Below are 8,111 nucleotides of genomic sequence, written 5' to 3'. Positions count from 1 at the left end.
ATGATAACATTATCAAAGATCCTATTTGCAAACAAGGTCATGTTCTCAGAGACTGGGTTTAGGACTTCAACACATCTCTTTGGTGGACATAATTCAATCTATAACACTCATCCAATTTACACCAATCTTGTTAGTTTTTTCTGACAGGATATATCCAGACCCATGCCCTCACCCTTCTTCTCTCCTCATACCCCCTAGTATAGGCACCACCAGCACCCCACCCCGCAAAGGCTGACGCAGAGCCTCTGTTCCCTCCCTTCCCCCCCTCCACACCCAGAGCACAGCCATCTTCTTACAGCACACTATGAAAAGCCATTGGAAACCCCATGGAGTGTTATTCTACTCTGACACACAGAGGGTGGAGTCAACCGAGCGGCAACTGGTTCTTTCAATGTCAAATTCTGACCCACACACAGCATTAGTTTCCTGTGCCAGCCTTAACAAAAATACCACAAACTGAGTGGCGTAAAAACAACAGAAACTTGTTATCCCATAGTTCTGGAGGCCAGAAGTCCAATTTCAAGGCGTCTGCTGGGTTAGTTCCTTCTGGAGGCTCTTAGAGAAAATCTGTCCCGTGTCTCTCTCTTAGCTCCTGGTGTTCCTTGGCTTATAGACGCATCACTCCAATCTCTGCCTCTGTGTCATGTGGTCTTCTTCTCTGTGTCTCTGTGTCTCAAGTCTCCTTCTGTTTTTCTTTTATAAGGACATCTGTCATTGGAGTCCTTGGGTGGTGAAAACAGTTGAGTGCTTGGCTACTAATAGAAAGGCACCTCAGAAGAAAAGCCTGATGATCTATTTCTGAAAAATCAGATATTGAAACCCTATGGAGCATAGCTCCATTCTGCATGGTGACCTTGGGGGAACCATCGGTTGGAATCAACTGAGCAACAACTATGGTTTTTATTTTGGTCATTGAATTTAGGGTCTACCCTAAATCCAAGATGATCTAATCTTGAGATCCATCTTCAGAGACCCTTTTCCCAAAAAAAGTCATGTTCATAGATTAGGATGTGAGCATGTCTTTTTTTGAAGGGGGCATTATTCAACTCACTATACCCTCCACCAGCTTCCCATGGCAGTTACCAACATCCAGATACATTCCCTGACTCATTAGGCCTGTGGGCTCATCTGGCCCAGGGTTCCAGTGGACAGATTGGGCTGGACCTTGTGAGCTTTTTCTCAGATCCATGAATGTGCCAAGGTTTGCCTCCTCAGAGCTGGTTGCAAATGCTGCTCCCCCATAGGAGTGTGGCTGGCCCTAAGTAGCATTTAGATCTCAGATGAAGCATCCCTGCATCACTTCCTCTGGGATAATCAGCTAACTGGGTGGGCTGTTAGCCTTCAGTCCAATCTTTCTGGAGTTTCCTTGGCAACACTTCTACTTGTGACAACATTTGTAATCTATTGATCTGTTTCTGGGTCTGTCTCTCTCACTCGAATGTAAGCTCCCTGAGGGCTGATTCTGGGCACTGGTGTAGGCACAGAATCAATGTTCCATGAATATCTGATGGATTGCAGGCTGTAGGAAGTCATCATGGCCTGAAGGTGGGATGACATAAAGTTGCAAGACTACAACAGACATCCATCTCTTGTTGCTGCTGCTGTTGGGTTCCATGAGTTGATTAGAACTCATAGCAACCCCATGGGACTGAGTAGAACTTCCCCACAGGTTTCTAGGTTGTAATCTTTACAGAAGCAGATGGCCAGGTCTTTCTCCCATGGAGCTGCTGAGTGGGCTCACACCACCCATCATTCTGTTAGTAGCTGAACGCCTACCTTTGCACCACCGGGGCTCCTTCATTCATCTAGTGCTTTATCATTATCAGTGTCTTCAGAGTCATTATTTCATGCAATCTGCATAGCCACCCAGCAAGATAGACTGAATAAATGATTTTGAATCATTTTTCCCAGACTTAGCTTACATAGCATGGCATTTTTACTCACGATGGCTATCTTATAAGCAGGAATCTCAAACTGAGCTTTGAACTATTTACAGACCCCTTTGAACTATTTCTCAGAAGGTGCTGAGGTCTCTAAATGCCCTCATTTTATAGAGAAGAGCACAAAATCCAGGCTCAACACATAGAAGTACGTTTGGTTAAGATGGGAATTTACAGACCACAGATTGTTAGGGCTGGAAGGAATCTTGCTAGGCACTGGGTCAAATCTCGTTTTACAAATGAGGCAACAGGGGCCAGAGAAGTGAAATAGTTCAGTTACAATATCTGAGCTGCTATTAGGCAGAGCTGGAGTTAGATTCCAAGTCCTTTAACTTGTAAGCAAATTCCAAGAAGTAAATTCAAGCATGGTTAGGGGATGGTAGGATGGGTGCAGTAAGGGAATGGTGTTGGGGGAGCACAATGCTCATTTGGAATACAAGTCACCAGACTGCCAAATGGAAATTCTGATTCCATCCCTCCTAGGCTTGGGGACCTTAAGCAATTTCATAAGTCAGTTCACACTAAGACTTAAGATGACTTAATTATGCCTATCCCAGTAGAAATGAACTTTTGTGGGGCAATGGTTAAGTACTTAGCTGCTAACTGAAAGGTTGATGGTTCAAATCCATTCAGGCACTCCATGGGAGAAAGACCTGGAAATCTGCTTCCATAAAGAGTGCAGCCTAGAAAACCTTGTGGGGCAGTTCTGCACTGTCTCATGGGGTTGATATGAGTTGCAATTGCGTTCATGGCACACAATAACAATAGCAACAAAAGTGTTTGTTTAAACAGCCCTGGTGGCACAATGCTTAAGCACTTGGCTGCTAACTGAAAGACTGGCAGTTCAAACCCACTCAGTGGCTCCATGGGGAAGAGATCTGGTGATCTGCTTCCATAAAGATTATAAAGATGACAGCCTGAGAAACCCTATGGGGCAGTTCTACTCTGTCACATGGTGTCACTATGAGTCAAAATCAACTCAATGGCATCTAACAATAGCAATCCCAGTTGAACATAATTTTTCAAAAGAGACTGACTGCCTGGAAATCTTTAGCCCTGGGCACCTATCTCTCCTGTAGGTGCCTCACATAACTGTGACACAGAGTAAGCCCTCAATAAATATTGAATGAATGAACAGAGGTAGAATTCAGGCATAGTTGAACTTGAATGTGACCTAACTTTCCAGTTAGGGCCTGGAGCAGGAGACCCTCCTGCAATTGCTCAGTTCTTTCCACAGAAGTGATGTATCACCTGTTCCCCATGGACATGGGGTTTGTACAGCCCTGCAAATTTGTTTTGGGGTAGATAAGTGCAAGCCAGTAAATGAGGGAAATTTGGCATTGTGATTAAAACTATAAGATGAAAAATAAATTAAGTTGCTGTCAAGTCAACTCTGACTCATGGCAACCCCATGTGCACAGAGTAGAACTGCTCCAGAGGGTTTTCAAGGCTATGATCTTTTGGATGAAGGTCACCAGGCTTTTCTTCCATGGTACCTCTGGGTGGGTTTGAACCACCACCTTTCCAGTTAGTAATCGAGGGCTTATTCATTTTTGCTACCCAGAGCTCCATTACATTAGAATGAAGGAGAACAAAGATCCTAGCAGTTAGAATGAAACATTTCGATGAAGAAACCAAAAAACCCACTGCAATCTGGTCAATTCTGAGTCATAGCAATCCTACAGGGTAGAGTAGAACTGCCCTACAGGGTTTCAAAGGCTGTAAATGTTTATAGAAGCAGACTGCCTCATCTTTCTCTTGTCAAGTAGCTGGTGGGTTAGAGCTGACCTTCTGGTTAGCAGCCAAATGCTTTAACCACTATGCTACGAAATCTCCTTAGTCCAATGAAGACATAGGCTTAATATATCACCATAGATATTAAACCCCCCCAAAAAAAAAACCATCAAAAAAGGGTTTTGAAAGCAAAACTAAAAATTCGTCTCTATCTTTGCATAAAATCTAGGATATCATATGCATTTCTTATTATTATGTTGTTGTTGTTAGGTGCTGTTGGGTCATTTCTGACTCACAGAGACCGTATGCACAGCAGAACAACACACCACCTGATCCCACACCAGCTCCATGATCCCTGCTATACTTGAGCCCATTGTTGCAGCCACCATGTCAATCCATCTTGTTGAGGGCCTTTCCCTCTTTCATTGACCCTCCACCTTACCAAGCATGACATCCTTCTCCAGGGAATGGTCCCTTCTGACAACATGAGCAAAGTAGGCGAGACGAAGTCTGGCCATTCTTGCTTCCAAGGAGCATTCTGGCTGCACTTCCTCCAGGACAGACCTGTTGTTTTAGCAGTTCACAGTACTTTCAGCATTCTTTGCCAGCACCACAACTCAAAAGCATCAACTCTTCTTCAGTCTTCCTTATTCATTGTCCAGCTCTTGCATGCACATGAGGTGACTGAAAATATCGTGGCTTGGGTCAGGTACACCTTAGTCCTCAAGGAGACATCCTTGCTCCTCAGCACTTGAAAGAGGTCCTTTGCAGTAAACTTGTCCAGTGCTATACGTCATCTGATGTCCTTACTGCTGCTTCCATTGGCGTTGATTGTAGAACCAAGCAATGTGAATGATCATATGTCAAGAAAATATCTTAGAAAAAAACTATTGAAGCAATCAGAGAAATGAGAGGCTGACATTAGGGCTAGAATAAAAACATTAAATAATTTTTGACCTCAAAAGAGAAAGGCTCAGGGAAAAAGGAGAGAATAATTCCTGTATGGATTTTCTGTTTATAAGACAAATATTTTATCAAATGCCTGCTTGGTTCCAGCAGTTCTAGGTATTGGATCCAACAATGGATGAGATGAATCAAGACTCACCTTCATGGGGTCACTGGGTATTACTGTGAATTTCTTTACCAAATTTTGGAAAATGAGTTGGAAGGATTATCTCAGGAAACTTGGAAGGGGTACACTTGGAACAAATAAAAGAATGAATGTACAGTGCCTGAAATAGAAAAGTGCTGTGGGGTGAAGAATGAACTTTGCCCAAAGAATTTGGTCTCTTTCCTTGGTTCCTGGAAAGTAACCTCTAAACCCTTGGAATTTCCCAAGAGATTGGAGGGCTGAGGGCCACCAGATAGGTTATTTTAATGAGATGACTTATGTTGGGTGAGGCTGTCCATGACTCAGTCAATCATGCTTTTGTAGTGAGAATCCAGTAAAAATTCTGGACACTGAAGCACAGGTGAGCATCTCTGGTTAGTGATAGACATAGATACACTGGGAGAATAACACGTCCTTAGAGTTCCACATTGGGGACTTCTTGGACCTCACTTTGTGTGTCTCCTCTTTTGAATCTTTTATCATAAAATAGTGTTTTCCTGAGTTCTGTGAGTGATTCAAGCAAGTTATACATCTGAGAGCATAACAGAAGCCCTGAATTTGTAGCCAGTTGGTCACAAGTGTAGATGTCCTGAGGACCCCTACAATTACTACTGGTGTCCAGGGCAAGTAGTAGGAACTCCCGAATTTGTAGCCAGGCAAGTGTCCTGGGGACCACTGAACTTACAGTGGTCTGAGGTCTTAGGCAGACTTGGAAGACTGTGCACATTATGACCTCACTCTTTGTAGTGAAGGTCAGAGGAAGATGAACTGCATTTGCAGTTGATGTCAGAGAGGATAGAAGATACACAAACTACATACAGTCATACTATAGGGTTACTATGAGCTGGAATTGACTCAACAGCAATGGGTTTATGGGTTGGAAGACACATCATAAGTGTCCAATGAGTATTTGGTAATTTTCAATAGTAAAAGAAGTATTGATATTCCTAGCATCCATTATAGATGTGATATTAAAACCTCAATAGAAAAAGTGGACAAAGCATAGCAGACAATTCAGAAAGGAGAGATGCAAGTGGCCTATCAAACTTATGAGCAGTAAAAGAATGCAAATTAAAATGCTGCAACGCACACTTGCTAGTAAAACTTTTGGGATTTATTAGCGCATGGGTTGTTGTTGTTGTTGTTGCTGTTACCTGCCATTTGGTCAGCCCTGACTCATGGTAATCTCATACACAACAAACGGAAATGCTGCCGGGTCTTGATCTCCCCATGAGCCACTGTGGATTGACCCATTGTGATCCATAATGTTTTCATTGGTTCATTTTCAGAAGTAGATTGCCAGGCCTTTCTTCCTGGTCCATCTTAGTCTGGTAGCTCCACTGAAATCTGTTCAGCATCATTGCAATATACAAGCCTCCACTGACAGATGGGTGGCGGCTACATATGAGGTGCTTTGGGCAGGAATCAAACTCAGGTCACCTGCATGGGCAGTGAGGATACTGCCTCTAAACTACCATTGCACCCATAGCTCCATGGGTAGAAGAGACTAAAATAAGAGACTCAGAATACACCTACTGCTCACTAATCAACTATCTTGCGATCCGGCATTTTGCATTTACCACAATAGTGAAAAATCTGCTATCTGACTATTTTGTGCATTAACAACATATATCTGATAGTAATGAATGCCACAGTGCTAGGTGAGATTAAAGCTGGTTTTATGATGGTTAAGGTTATGTGTTAACATGGCTGTGCCATGATTCTCAGTGGTTTAGCAGCTATGTAATGATGTAATTTGGCAGTTATGTAATGATGTGATTTGGCACTTTTGTAATGATGTAATGACCCTTCATTTTGTGATCTGATGTGGTCATCCTCTTTTGTAACATAATGCTGATTTTTGCATAATGACCTGGTCTTTGGAACCTAACCATGTTGACAAGTGAGGAACAGGTGTAGATTCAGATATATTCATACAAGGTGTGTAATGATTAGTGAAAATGAAGATATTTGAGGGTAAGAAAACTAAGACTTGAGCAACAGTTTGTTGACAAAGGTTCCCTGCATATTAGCTCCATTTAGCCTAACCTGGGATTTCTGACAAAAAGGTACAGAAACCCATTGCTCAGGATCCCCCGCCTTGGGAGGTGGAGAATGCTGAATTGGATTTCTGGCACAGGGCCCAGTTGAGCTTTCTTATGTAAAAATTGCCTGAGCTAGTTAAGATGAGAACTTGTGAAATAAAAACTAAGAATGGCCAAAATAAATATGTGGGTAGATGAAAGCCAACTTGGCCGATGTTTCACTAACATTCAAGTTTTATAAACATAGAAAAGGGTAGTAAAATAGAAGGGTGTGTTTTTGCCACGAATCATGTTTGTGTTCATCGTCGGCCTGTATCTCTGTGATGTCGTTTTCACTATTAAAAGCTTAACAAGAATTCTATGAAAACCATTAAGAGCATCTGAAACCCTGACCAAAATCAGCAAAAAGCCCTCCTTGGGGAATGCATGCTTCCTCTTCTCCCGTGGACAGAGAAGCTGTTTTTTGTTTCATAGCTGACGTTGGCTCTTTCCAGCCAACACCTGGAACTTTCCCCACTGCAGAAATCAGGTATTTGTGGACCAAGTGATTTGTTTGTTTAGCATCCTGTACCTTTATTCCCAGAAGAAAGGGGATGAGATGGAACACTCTGTCAAATAAACAATTGCCCAAGGTCTTGGGCAAGAGTAATTGGGACAGGAAGCAGACGTGGACTCTGTGCCCCAGGTAACTACCTGATAAGGTAAACAAGCCATGTACAATGAGTTCCTGTCCTCCGTGTGGTAAATATTTATGTGCTGAGCCTTGTGTTCGAAGGCACTAAACCATTTCTCAGCCTGAACATTGACCTTTGGATGCAAAACACAGGACTAGTTTTGTAGGTGATGTAATTAATTTTTGTGGCTCAAAGCTTGTATGGGGAACAAGGGAAATTGTTGTTTTTGTGATTGTTTAAAAAGTGATTCAGCAGGTGGGAACGGCTTTCAGGTAACAGCTTTCCCGGGTTGGGACAGAAACACTGTGTTGATTTACAATCTAAAACTTTCCTCTGTTGCACCTGGAATTCAGCAGTTTTATTTAAGATTATGATGTGGGATTTCACTGTAAGCAAATTCAGTTGCTGCTGTTAGAAGAAGTGATGAGCTCACCCCTGGGTTTACACATGACTGAGTTATTTCTCAGAGGACACTGAGGTCTTTGGTTCTGGGATGTTGGTTTAATGGGCCCCAAATTTCTATGACCAACATGTATTTCACTTTAATGCTAATAAAATATACAGGCAAACTACTCTTTTACAGTGAACTACATTCTTCCTCATCAGT

The sequence above is a fragment of the Orycteropus afer genome, unplaced genomic scaffold, assembly GCF_000298275.1.
Source record: "Orycteropus afer afer isolate SDZICR_OR568_19922 unplaced genomic scaffold, OryAfe1.0 scaffold00094, whole genome shotgun sequence".
Classification (NCBI taxonomy): Eukaryota; Metazoa; Chordata; class Mammalia; order Tubulidentata; family Orycteropodidae; genus Orycteropus; species Orycteropus afer.
This window is presented reverse-complemented; position numbering follows the sequence as displayed.